The sequence below is a fragment of the Mesocricetus auratus genome, unplaced genomic scaffold (assembly GCF_017639785.1).
Source record: "Mesocricetus auratus isolate SY011 unplaced genomic scaffold, BCM_Maur_2.0 Super-Scaffold_100011, whole genome shotgun sequence".
In the NCBI taxonomy this organism is placed as follows: domain Eukaryota; kingdom Metazoa; phylum Chordata; class Mammalia; order Rodentia; family Cricetidae; genus Mesocricetus; species Mesocricetus auratus.
Window position 1 is genome coordinate 127,890 of NW_024429195.1, and position 14,744 is coordinate 142,633.

Sequence of the window (14,744 nt, forward strand, 5' to 3'; positions counted from 1 at the left end):
TGTGCCCAGTGACCTTGGCAGTTTAGGAATTCAGCATGGACCATGTTGCTCTTTCCATCCACTCTCATTGCCTTTCTCCAGTTACTCTGGTTCTGTTTTGTTTGCCATGGAGAGCCAATGCTTTTCTTTATATCTGTACATTTATGTTTTGCCCAGATAGAATTCGTTTTCATATCCATTTCAAAAAGAGCTATTGTCCTTTTGTTCTGCCATTTCCTGTCCCCTCTGCTTCCAGAGCTCCCACTTAGAGCCAGAAAAAAAAATGACCTCAGACCTCAGCTTTCAAGATACACTTGTTGTTTCCAAGTCTTATTGAAGGAGGCCTTCACAAGTTCCAAGATGGAGGAAAGAATGAAAGACAAGCATCTTTCTTTAATTAGTGAACAGCAAAATGCTTTTTAATATAATTTATCCTTAAATCAACTGCTTGATACCTGAACACAACATACAGTTATATTTTCTTCAGACTTAAAAAATGTTATGAGTGGCTCTCTGCTCCTCCCTGTTCTAGACGCAGCAGCATCTCTTCATGCAATGCCAGCCTCGTTCCTGAGGCACAATGGTGAAGGTTGGAGTGAACAGATTTGCCATATTGGACACCTGGTTACCAGAGCTGCCTTCAGTTCTGGCAAAGTGGACATTATTGCCATAAATGACCCTTTCATTGACCTCAACTATCTGGTCTACATGTTCCAGTATGACTCTACCCATGGCAAGTTCAAAGGCACAGTCAAGGCTGAGAATGGGAAGCTTGTCATCAACGGGAAGGCTGTCACCATCTTCCAGGAGTGAGATCCCACCAACATCAAATGGGGTGATGCTGGCATTGAGTATGCTGTGGAGTCTACTAGTGTCTTCACCCCTATGGAGAAGGCTGGGGCCCACTTGAAGGGTGGAGTCAAGAGAGTCATCATTTCTGCCCCTTCTGCTGATGCCCCCATGTTTGTTATGGGTGTGAGCCATGGAAAAGTACAACTCCCTCAAGACTGCCAGCAATGCTTCCTGCACCACCAACTGCTTAGTCCCCCTGGCCAAGGTTATCCATGACAACTTTGGCATTGTGGAAGGACTCATGACCACAGTCCATGCCATCGCTGCCACCCAGAAGACTGTGGATGGCCCCTCTGGGAAGCTGTGGTGTGATGGCCATGGGGCTGCCCAGAACATCATCCCTGCATCCACTGGTGTTGCCAAGGCTGTGGGCAAGGTCATCCTAGAGCTGAACGGGAGGCTCACTGGCATGGACTTCCGTGTTGCTGCCCCCAGTGTAGATCTGACATGTTGCCTGGAGAAAGCTGCCAAGTATGAAGACATCAAGAAGGTGGTGAAACGGCATCCAAGGGCCCACTGAAGGGCATCCTGGGCTACACTGAGGACAAGGTTGTCTCCTGAGACTTCAACAGTGACTCCTACTCTTCCACCTTTGATACTGGGGCTGGCATTGCTCTCAATGACAACTTTGTAAAGCTCATTTCCTGGATCATCCATCCCCAGCAAGGATTCAGGCAAGAGAGAGGCCCTGGCTGCTGAGCAGTCCCTGTCTAACAACTCCCATACTGATCATCTCCCTCACAGTTTCCATCCCAGACCCCAGGATAAAATAAGTAGGGTCTTAGGGAGCCCTACTCTCTTGAATACCATCAATAAAGTTCACTGCACCCCCCCCCAAAATGTCATAAGAACAAGCTTTAATTTCTAGAAGGTTGGTACCATACTAATAGTGATTAAAAATTAACTCTGAATTCTAGGACAGTCAGAACTGTTATACAGAGAACCCCTGAACAACAACAAAAAGTAACACTACAAAATAATAGCTCAATAACGTCCTTAGATAAAATAACTGCATTTTTCACTATTAAAATTTAAAAGACAGGCCGGGCAGGGGTGGCGCACGCCTTTAATCCCAGCACTCCGGAGGCAGAGGCAGGCGGATCTCTGTGAGTTCGAGGCTGGGCTGGACCGACAGCCTCCAAAACAATACAGAGAAACCCTGTCTCGTAAAATCAAAAATAAATAAATAAATAAATAAATAAAAGACAGATGCAAGTTTTATGGAAGTCTCCAGGAAATTCATAATTAGTCTCCAAAGATGTAAGAAGACCTAGAAGTCAGTGAGATAAACATGGAAATGGATTTCATAAAGTATTAAGAGTTCTGGAGATACAATGTTAAGTCGGTCCCTTTTGGGCTGTAGATTGTTCTCAAGCAAAGCACGTTAGAGCTGCAGAAATCTCCAACAAGCCACTTCCAGGAACCCACTTAAGGTATAGCAGGACCCAGGATCTGTGTGATTTTTGGAGAGCTCATCCATGTAAGTCAGTAATAACAATATTTAGCACTCTTGTGGAGCTTTTGAAACCTTAGAAGTCCCTTAATGCCTTTCCACAAACCCAGAATAAGTGTCTGAGGAAGGTAACTTCTCCTATGCCATGTAACTTGATGCCCTCCACATTAGTGACAGCGTAGGGAGGAAGGAGCCCACCTGACTGAATGCCCTAAGTGTCTCATTCTCACTGAGCCTCCAGCAGCCTCTGCCTCTGGGCATATGTTCACTACCCATGTGATGCCTTCAAAACACAGGCTAATCTCTACCTATGTCACTGTTAGCAGAACAGAAACTCATTCTAACAGGATCTTTAGAACTTTTTATCTGTCAGTCTATTCCTTCAGCTCTAACAACATGTCTTAGCTTAGATAACTTACACAGAACAAACTTTTGTACCCAGCTGTGGATGTTAGCAGATGTCTGGTGAAGGCTTGCTTCCTTCTGGATGGAAGTATTTTCATTAATCTCCTACAGGCAAATAAGCTTCCTTCAGTCTCTTTTATCAGGTCACTCATTCCTTTCTTGAAAGTTCCACCCAGTCACCTAATACATGGAGCAGAGGGAAATGGGATGTGGTTGACAAAGCTTTCAGACTAGTCATATGTGCCTCTCCTTCTTCTGCTTCCTGTTCATGCCACATGAGCCTTCTAGGAGCTCCTCAAGCACTCCATGTGGTCACTTTCCCACCAGGGAGCTCTAGCCAGGCTGTTCCTTTATCTGCAACACTCTCCTTCCCACCCCTTTGACCTAGTCTCATAAGCATGCTTCAGTTCTCTTTAGAAAACTCCTTGTCCTGGATTAATTTACCTTTCCTAGAACCAATGGCTTTTCCTCCAGGAATGCACCACAACATACAATTATATGTGATTATTCATTAATGTCATCCTCCCCCACAAAGCCTTGACTTCTATGTGGGCAAGGCCCATATCTATTTTGCTTACTGTGCTATTTCCCAAAGGTGCAGGTACTTCATAGCCTCTCAGTAAATGCTTGCTGTGTGAATAAATGATTCTGTGACAAATCATCCTTTATAAATACAATACCTGGCCGGGCGCTGGTGTCGCACGCCTTTAATCCCAGCCCTCGGGAGGCAGATGCAGGTGGATCTCTGTGAGTTCAAGGCCAGGCTGGACCGACAGCCTCCAAAACAATACAGAGAAACCCTGTCTCGAAAAACCAAAAAATAAATAAATAAATAAAATAAATACAATACCTGAGTTCACTCTCTACCACTACAACACAGGGTATAATACAAATTTCTATAGTAGATTTCTAAAGTTTTCTCCTGCTGGAGCCTTGATCTGTGCTTTTAGTCAGAGAATAATAGAGGAGGAGGTTTCCACCACCATCCAGGTGAGAGTAGAAAGCACAGAGGAAGCTGCTTGGGTTGTGTGCTGGCTAGTTTTATATCAACTTGACATAGGCTGGAGTCACTGGAGAGAAGGGAACCTCAATTGAGAAAATGCCTCCATAAGATCAGGCTTAAAAAATCACATGATCATCTCACTGGATGCTGAAAAATCCTTTGACAAAATCCAACATCCCTTCATGATAAAGGTCTTGGAGAGATCTGGGATAACAGGAACTTACCTCAACATAATAAAAGCTATATACAGCAAACCAACAGCCAACATCAAACTAAATGGGCAGAAACTCAACACAATTCCTCTAAGATCAGGAACAAGACAAGGCTTTCCACTCTCTCCATACCTCTTCAATATTGTACTTGAAGTTCTAGCTAGAGTAATACAACAAAAGGAGATCAAGGGGAATACAAATTGGAAAGGAAGAAGTCAAACTTTCACTATTTGTAGATGATATGATAGTTTATATAAGTGACCCAAAAAACTCCACCAGGGAACTCCTGCAGCTGATAAATCCTTTCAGCAAAGTGGCAGGATATAAGATCAACTCAAGAAAATCAGTAGCCATACTATATACAGACGATAAAAAGGCTGAGAAAGAAATCAGAAAACATAACCCTTTACAATAGCCACAAACAACATAAAATTCTTTGGGGTAATGTTAACCAAACAAGTGAAAGACCTATATAGCAAGAACTTTGAGTCATTAAAGAAAGAAATTAAAGAAGACACCATAAAGTGGAAAGATCTCCCATGCTCTTGGATAGAGAGGATCAACATAATAAAAATGGCAATCTTAGCCTGGCAGTGGTGGTGCACACCTTTCATCCCAGCACTCAGGAGGCAAGGCCGGGATGGTCCGACAGCCTCCACAACAATACAGAGAAACCCTGTCTCGTAAAACCAAAAAAAAAAAAAAAAAAAAAAAAAAAAAAGAGGCAATCTTACCGAAAGCAATATACAGATTTAATGCAATCCCCATTAAAATCCCAGCACAATTCTTCACAGACCTCAAAAGAACAATAATAAACATTGTATGAAAAAACAAAAGACCTGTGGGGTGGTGGTGGCACACGCCTTTAATCCCAGCACTCTGGAGGCAGAGGCAGGCGGATCTCTGTGAGTTCAAGGCCGGGCTGGACTGATAGCCTCCAAAACAATACAGAGAAACCCTGTCTCGTAAAAACCAAACCAAACCAAAACAAAAAAACCCAAAAGACCCAGGATAGCCAAAACAACCTTATTCAACAAAGCAACATCTGGAGGCATCGCCATCCCTGACTTCAAGCTCTATTATAGAAATGTAGTCCTGAAAACAGTTTGGTATTGACACAAAAATAGACAGGTAGACCAATGGAATCAAATTGAACACCCTGATATTAACCCATACATGTATGAACATCTGATTTTTTTTTTTGCCTTGTAAGGCAAAGGACACAGTCAACAAGACAAAAAGGCAGTCCACAGAATGGAAAAAGATATTCACTAATCCCACATCTGACAGAGGGCTGATGTCCTAAATTTACAAAGAACTCAATAAGCAAGTCTCCAAAACACCAAAGGATGCAATCAAAAAATGGGGTACAAAACTAAATAGAGAATTCTCAATAGAGGAGACTAAAATGGCCGAGAGACACATAAGAAAGTACTCAACATCCCTAGCCATCTGGGAAATGCAAATCAAAGCAACTCTAAGATACTGTCTCACTTCTGTCAGAATGGCTAAAATCAAAAACAGCAATGACAGTTTATGCTGGAGAGGATGTGGAGAGAGGGGAACACTCCTCCACAGCTGGTGGGAGTGCAAACTTGTACAGCCACTTTGGAAATCAGTATGGAGATTCCTCAGGAAAATTGGAATCAGTCTGCCACAAGACCCAGCAATTCCACTCTTAGGCATATACCCAAAAGATGCACATTTATACAACAAGGATGTCTGTTCCACTACGTTCATAGCAGCATTATTTGTAATAGCCAGAACCTGGAAGCAACCTAGATGCCCCTCAACTGAAGAGCGGATAGAGAAAAATGTGGTACATTTACACAATGGAGTACTATTCAGCGGAAAAATAGAATCTTGAAATTTGCAGGCAAATGGATGGCACTAGAAGAAACCATACTGAGTGACATAACCCGATCACAAAAAGAGAAACATGGTATGTACTCACTCGTTTATGGATTTTAGACATGAATCAGGGGAGTGCCAGAATACAATCCCACTGCCAGAGAGTCTGGGAAACAGAACCTTCATCCAGCGACTGACGAAAGCAGAGGCAGATACCCACAGACAAACACTGAACTGAACTCCTAGAATCCAGTGTCAGAAAGAGAGAACTGATGGGCAAAGGAGTTAAGAGTGGGCTGGTTTAACCCACGAAACAGCTGACCTGAACAAGGGGGAGCTCTTGGACTCCAGATTAATGGCTTTGTGGAAAGCATGGGACTGACCCAGACCCCTGAATGTGGGTGTCAGTGAGGAGGCCTAGGTAATCTATGGGGCCTTGGGTAATATTTATCCCTGGCATACAAATAGACTTTGAGTGCCCATGCCACAATATGGGATGCTCTCTCAGCCAGGACTCTAGTGGGGAGGCCCTGCCCTGGTTGAAACGACATTTACTGGAGATCCACCCTGAAGTGCCTCACCCTCCTTGGTGATCAGAGTGGAGATTGGGTGGGGGACTGGGGGACCTGGTGGGGAGAGTGGGGGAGGAAGGGAGGGAGAGGGAGCTGGGATTGACATGTGAAACAAGATTGTTTCTAACCTAAATTTAAAAAAAACAATAAAAAAAAAGGATCAGGCTGGAGCAGGCATGTAAGATATTTATATGAATAAGAAAAGCTGAAGGAACTAAAAAATGTAAGAACAGAGTGAATAAAGTAATAAAACAAAACTCAAGAACTAAAAAGACAGATTTAATAGAACCCAAAGCTAACTATCTCAGAATCTTCCCTGGCTGCTGAGATAACATAGTCTGAAAAAGCAACTGAAAAGAGGGTTCATTCTGGGTCATGGCTCCAGCTTACGACTGGTTTATGTGGTGAGTCAGAGGCAGGAGCTTGAGGCTGAAGACACAGCATCTGTGGTCAAGAAGCAGACAACAACAAATGCCTGTCTGTGGTCGGCTAATGCTCTCCTTTCCATGCAATCCAGGACCCAGCTCATGAAATGGTCTCTCCACAATTAAGATGTTTCATCCCGCTCGGGGCGGAGAGATGCTCAGCGGTTAAGAGCACCCACTGCTCTTCTGAAGGTCCCAGCTTCTACGCACCCCACACACACACCCGCCCCAAACCCCTCTTCTGGCCTCCATGGGCACTGCAGGCATGTGGTGCACATTCATACATGCTGGCAAAAAACATCCCTTCACATGAAATGAAAATAAAATAAATCTTAAAAAGAAAAAGATGGTATCCAAAGGCCCGTGTCTCAGCTGGGTTTTAGATTCTGTCAAGTTGGCAATTAATACTAAGCACACACAGACAATCTATAAAGAAATGAAAAGTTGAGAAAATCTTCATAACTGTTCCATGGTAAAGGAGAAAACTAAAAGGCAGGAAAGACATCTCAGCTTGGAGGTTAAGTGCACTTGCTGTTCCTGTAGTAGATTTGGGTTTTGTTTGCCACACCCACATGGAAGCTCACCATCTGCAACTCTAGTTCCAGGGGATATGATACATTTTCCTGGTCTCCTCTGCTTCAACACACACACACACACACACACACACACACACACACACACACACACACACACACACATGCCCATACAAGCAAACATTCCTAGACATACTTTATTTTTTAAGATATAAAAAGGTTGAAAAATTCACTATGCAAATATGTAAATCAAGTATAAAAAAGATGGAAATTTTTTATGATTTCATCAAAAATACTGAGTATTTAGAGCATTAAAATATTAAAAATAGAAAATCAAATGGAAACAAATATATAAAACAAACAGAAACCAACTTAAGAATTTAAAGACCTGGCTCTCATCCTCTCATCTCTCCCATTTTCCTCTCTCTCTCTCTGTCATGTCTGTCTCTCCCCTTTCAGTCTCGCTATAATAAACTATGATTAATATGCTCTCCATGGCTTGTGCTCTGTATATCATGCCAGTCCTTGGTTCCCATATGAACAACATATGGTGCGGTGACTCGACAGGTTTTTCCAGCATCTCCTCCTGCTTTGGCTTTCTGGGATGCCGATAACCTGTTAACTTCAACTCGGTTGCTTTTCCAACTAAGGATCTCTGGATTCTTCCATCCACCATCACCACGTCTGACAGGCCAGCTGCTAACACCACCCCATGTCTTCCAAGAAGACTGGTGGACACTAAAATGGACACAAAAGTGTCAATGCTAGCCACTGGCCAACCCTGCCCTTCACCTCAAACGCTTCAAAGGACTCTTCAGTGGACAAGAGGACACTGGAATCGACTTTTCTCCACGTTGCTCGGGTCAACAGTAGGAAAGCCTTCCTAAAAAGTCCCCAATCCACAGATCTCATTATCAGCAAAAGGCAGGTGTCCTTGTAGCCTCTGACTTCAACAACTGTGGAGGACCTTGGGGATGGCTGTCCATGCAGTCAGCTAGTAAGTGTCTCATTCTGCAGTCTCAGGTAAAATCTTATCCTTCTCAAGAACTCTGATGCTTTTGACAACTGATAGCTTTGCTAACTTAAAGTAACAGACAAGGCAAAGCTCTGTCATAAAACAGATTTCAGGAACAGGTATTCTAAGGTTTATCTACATAAGCTGGTAATATAATAAAGTGAGTTGAGACATTAAAAAGAATAAAATATGTTCCAGATTTCTCTCTTTCATTATGTTACTGTTCATACATAGTCTTAATATTAATAAAGTTCTGATAAGCTATTAATCTAGCTCCAACAGAGTACTAAACAACTATACCACTATACGATCATAACTACAAGGTCAAGATTAAGATTTTTTTATTATGCTAAAAACCATCTATGCCACTATATGATCAAAACTATAAGCTCAAAATTAAGGTACTTTTCATTGTGCTAACTGTCAAGTTTTAAAAATGTTAATCCTTTCAGCCAAGTCACTTCTAAAAATATACTGCTAATATGTCTAATACTTGTGTTTTCACAAACTCAAAGGATTCTTGTAAGTTCCAGGGAACTGAATTGGACCCATCCAAACAGGTCAGATTCACTCCAGATATTATTCAACCTCTCCCTGGTCCTAGGAATCCCTTCCCTTATCTTGGAATCCCTTAGCGACCCCTCCCTCATCTTACAATCTTCCCCTCAAATACCAGAACCCAAGAAAACAATTTTTAACTTAACTTTGTTCTCTACTCTGCTAACATCTTGCCAGATCTACATAGGCACCAGAGAGTTCCATATAGCCTGGACTGCGATGGAGCAACCAGCTACCCTGGAGGTGGCAACACCCCAGCTTTCTCAGGTTCCCCCAAAGATGATCGATGCCCCCCAGGTCAGCAGGAAGGAGTCTTAAGAATTCAATGTCCTTATTCCCTAACCTGCCATATCTAACACCCCAACCTCTTTTTAATAATAAATAAAGGTGGGAATGAAAGGTTCAGGCATTATGCTGGACTGCCTTGTTACCTGGCAGAATGCACTCAGGCAGCACTCTGGCCAGCCCAGAGTTCCACAAGAACCAGTCTGCACGCAGGTGCAAAGGACCCCTTTAAAAGACAGACCCCTGCCCACTTACACTCTCTCATCCTCTCATCATCTCTTCTCTCCCATTTTCCTCTCTCTCTCTCTGTCATGTCTGTCTCCCCCTTTCAGCCTCGCTATAATACTAAAGTATGATTAATATGCTCTCAAAAAATTTAAAGACCAGAAAGGATTTAAAAACAATCAGTAATAACGTATAAAGTAAAAATTAGTAAGGAAGCCAGGCATGGTGACACATACCTTTAATCTCAGCACTCGGGAGGCAGAAGCAGACGAATCTTTGTGAGTTCAAGGCCAGCCTGGTGTACAGAGTGGGTTGCAGACTAGCCAGAGTTACAAGGTGAGACACTGTCTCAAAAATAAACAAATAGATAAATAAGGAAAAGAATAATGAATTTTTAAAAGTCAACAATGAACAAAAATAACAGTGAGGATTTCTTATAAAAACTAATATCCTCTTACAGTTTAGCAACCACACTGTTGGTGATTATCCCAAAGAATCTTAAGTTTCTCTCATACCCCAAGATCCACACACAAGTGTTTATAACAACTTTGTTGCTGACAATGTCCAGAATTTGTGAGAACCAAGAGCACCATTGGAAAAAAAAGGACAAACTTCCATACATCCAGATAACGGAAATTTACTGACCACCAAAGACAAAGGAGTAGTCACACCTTGTGACTATGTGGAGAAGACTCAAAGCCATACCACTCAGTCAAGGCCAATATGAAAGCCATGCACAGCTACATGACACTCTGGAAAAGGCAGAGCTATGGAGACATAAAAGGCTCTGTGGTTGCTGAGGGCTGAGGAGAAGGGAAAACAAATAGGCTGAGCTGAAGTCTGAGTTGGTAAAGCTGCTCTGTGTGGAACTATGATCCTACACATGTCATTACACATTTGTTCAAACCCATAAAGCATACAAGCACCAAGGGTGGATTTACTGTTGCTGATGCACTTTGGTTAATGATGTGCCCATGTGGACTCACGCCATCAGCAGACCACAACAGTTTAGCACTTGGTAGTGGAAGAAGTTGTACACGCAGGTTGCAAGGAAAACTAAAAAATGCTGTACCTCCTCAGTAGGGACCTAAAACTGAGCTAATGAAGTCTGTCCCATTCAAAATGGGAAAAGCAACAACAAAACAGTAATAATCTTAAATGAAGAATTAGCAAACTAAATCCCCCAATGCATTTGATTTTTTTATTTGTAAGCGTAAGAGTGTGTGAGTGTGGGCCCACACATTTGATGGCATATGTGTAGGAGTCAAAGGACAACCACGGGTGTCAGTCCTTGCCTTCCACCTTGTTTGAGACAGTGTCTCTTGTTAGCTGCTGCATATACCAAGCTAGCTGCTGTGTGAGCTTCCAGAATTCTAGCTTTGCCTCCTACCCACCAGTAGGAGTCCTCTGCAATTGCAGAGGCATATGCTAGTGGTTCTTCTCTCTCCCTCCCTCCCTCCCTTCCCCCCTCCCTCCCTCCCTCCCTCCCTCCCTCTTTCCGTATATCCATGTGTCTATGTGCCTGTGTGTCCACCCAGCTTTTACCTAGGTTGTCAGGTTTGTCTAGCAAATGCTTTGCCCACTGGCACATCATATTTACCCAGTATAAGGTTTATTTAAAATACAAAAAGATCATTTAGCTTCAGAAATGTAACCAGATGAGCATGCTAAAAAGAGGAAATAATACACTTTAATGGAGTTAAAAGTAAATTTAACAAAACTAAAGCTCATTCATAGTCAAGCTGTTAACTTGAGAAGCACAAGACTGCACCCTGGACCTCCAGAAAACACTTCCACAGGTGGCCCTGCTGCAGCAGGACACCCTGAGCTTTCTTTGGTCACTCTCTTTACAAACGAAAGTTTTTCAAATGGATTTGCATTGCTGTAACTTGGAACTCTTTACTATGCAGTCTTGCCTCAGAAGCATCTTTCCTATTTCCCAGTGAAAAGTCGATAGCTTCTCATTAATGGTGTTAATCTTCTTAACAATTTTAGATGCTTTATTTGTACCCAGCATATCCACAACTCAAAACTCATTCAAACTCTTCTTTCAAGCTGCATATTTTCCATATATTTCTGCTCTGTTTGACTGAAAATCTGGCCAATAGCAGTAAGCATGAACCATGCCACAGCCTAAATGTTATACTGTCTTTAAATTTCCTCTACCCCTCCTTGCAAAATAGTCCACTATTTTAATGTTTTTCTTTTATTATTTTATTTGTATTCAGCCCTATTCAGAATTTCAAGGCACAGCCAGAGTTCATCCAGATTTTTTTTGCAGGAATATGACTTGAATGTGCCATTCCAGATGAAGACCTTTGCTCCCCTCTGAAATCATATGAGCACAGTGTCTCCTGTTGGCATTCTGGTCATCTAAACTCCCATTGAAATGACCCCTCAAGCTCTGCCTATAGAATTCTAGGGTTTCACTACCTCATTTCTCCAAATTCTCCCACATTGTCCCCACAATCTTTATTCAAATACCTATTAACTACATGAATAATTGGTCATAGCAATAACTCTACTTACTGTTCCTCACTCTTTCAGCAAATACTTGGCAAGGAGGAGCTTAAGGAAAAAGCTGTTTATTTGGTTTTGCTTTGAAGCAGGGTCTCACTACAGAGCTCTGGATGGCCTGGAACTTTCTATGCGGACCAGGCTGGCTTCAAATTCATAGAGGTCCACCTGACTCTGCCTCTCAAGTGCTGGGATTAAATATGTGGACCACCACACCTAACTTACGAGGCATTTCTTGTGTCTCATAATTTGAAGGGATGCAGCCCACGATGCCAAGAAGGCCATGACAGCCAGTAGCTCTATGGTAACAGGAGCTGTGGTAACTGCTTGCTTGCATCTCTGTACACTAGGAAGAAGTGAAAGCAGGAAGCTGGCACTCCGTTCTCTCCTTTCATTCTTTTTATTCCTTCTAGGGCCTCAGCACAGGGAAGGGACCAGCCATCTGTTAGAAAAGAAGATCCAGTCTTACTATCAATGGCAGAGACATTTGTCTTTACATGTGTAGCTTTTTGTTGTGGAGTAAAAAAAAATCACAAATTAATACCTTTTAAATATCTATCTATCTATCCATCTATCTATCTATCCATCAGTCTGTCATACAAGAAAGGTGCACATGCCATGGCATGAATGTGGAAGTCAAAAGGCAACTCTGTAAAGTTGGTTATCTCCTTCTGCTTTTATACAAGTTCCAGGGATCAAACTCAGGCTTGTGTAGCAAAGGCCTTTACTTACTGAGCCATCCTGCTGACATGTATTTTCATTTAATTATTCTATGTCTATAGTTGTTTTGACTGCATGTGTATTTGTGCACCACATGTGTACCTACCTTGTGCCAGTGAAAGCCAGAAAAAGACACTGGATTACCTGGGACTGGCATTACAGAAAGCGTGTGACCCACCATGTAGGTCCTGGGGAATGAACCCTGGTCTTCTGGAAGAGCAGTCTGTGCTCTTCACCATAGAGCCATCTCTCCAGTTCCTGGCTAGTGTGAATTTCACAGCTTAAAATAACATATTCCTATTATCTCAAAGTAATGTAGGCCAGAAACCTCTTCTGTGTCCCAGGTCTCAAAGACCACAGACAAGGGGGATCTAGGCTTCTTTTCTCAACTAGTAACAGCTGTCATTGGCCAGGCTTATTTGGTGGTGGCAAATGTGCTTGTCAGACAATTGTTTCCACTTTTTAAATTGTTGTTGCCTAGTGGTTTCCACAGGCTCTTGAAGTTGCCCACAGTCCCTTATCAGCTTACCTTCTCGCAGCCACCAGGGGGGTGGGGAGGACCTCCTCCTTCAGAGTTAGAACTGAGTTCTTAGGCTATTACAGGAGTGACTATCCCATATTATACTCAGGAAAGAGTTTATGCAGTATGTATGTATCAGGAAGGAAATCTTGGGTGCTGTTCTGGCTTACAACAAAATAGAAAATCCATAGAAATACATTATAAGTGATTATAACTAAGGTGATAGATTAACATGGCTGCCAAATAGGTAATGGACAAAAGTCAAAAACATGTAGAATAGAATCAACTAATTGAATAACAACAGAAGAGGAAATTTTCATCCTAAGACAAGGCTAAAATTAGTAATCACCAACCTAGTAGGAAAGCTCTAAACCAAACAGGTGCAACATCCGGAGGACATTATGAAACAGATTAACGAAGGACAGAATGAAAACTGTAACAAGTGGATTCATTCATCATGGTAAGAAATACTAGAACTTAGCATATTAAATACTTACATTTTCTTTAAATTAGTCAATAAATACAATGTAATTCCATTCAAAAGCTTAATAGGTATTCTTCCAGAGAACATGCCAAGTTCATCCTCAAACTAATAGTAAAATAATAATAGGAAAAGAATTACTAGGAAAAAAACACTGATGAGGATCAGGAAGAGTGGGAGGAAGGGGATCACACCCAGAAAATATGACTCATTTTAAAGTCCAATGATGTTAAATGAGCATCATATCACAAGTGGAGCAGGCAGACAAATAGACCATGGTCTGCATCTACATGGGGTTCTTAACACACAAAAAGCCAATTATGACAGGAGTGGTTTTACTATTTAGAACAAAACAATGATGCTGAGAGGGCTGGATAAATTATTTGGGGGGAAAAACTATTTTTCCACAATTATTCAAGATAAATAAACACTCCATGTGTATTGGGGTTAGATCTTAAGGGAAAGGAATAGCAGAACTCATCTTCTGTGTTCCCTAAAAGAGGGGCTCTCAGAAGGAAGCCATGACCCAGAACATGGTACTGGCTCTTCTGGTTCTCCATGTTGTCTTTACAAGAGTCACAAATGGCACTTCCATAAGGTGTGAAGGGATGTCCATGAATCTAAATTGGATCCCAAGTGGTTCCTAGAAGGAAATTGACAGGATCATAATCAGTAAAGGTAAAAGTCTAACCCATAGGGATACAAGAAGGCAGAACACCTTTACTATAAGCAAAGTTAACTGTCCTTTGAGAGGGTCTTGGGCAATGTCTGAAAAAGGAATGAGACTCTACTCAAGGTCACCCACTTTTGGTCATTAAGTCTGGTTTATTGTTCCTTTCCATAAAATATTTATATATGAAATCTCTGGAGGAACATAACACACACACACACACACACACATATACATATTCCAACAATGGCTATTTACTAACAGAAGTTCCAAGAATCAAGTCCTTGTTCAGTCCATGAGGCTGGGTGTCTCAGCTGGTCTTCAGTATATTCCAGATCCTGAAGAAGTAGACCCTAAAGCCGGTGAAGGAACGGACTTGCTAGCAAGAGCAAGCAGGCCAAGAGAGCAAGCTTCCTTCTTCCATGTGTTTTATATAGGCTGCCAGCAGAAGGTATGGTACAAATTAAA

At 42.1% G+C, this 14,744-nt stretch overlaps 1 pseudogene; it reads left to right on the forward strand.

The window, feature by feature from the left end:
* Positions 1 to 559: 559 nt before the first annotated feature.
* Positions 560 to 1,530, forward strand: LOC101830712 (annotated as a pseudogene).
* Positions 1,531 to 14,744: the final 13,214 nt, after the last annotated feature.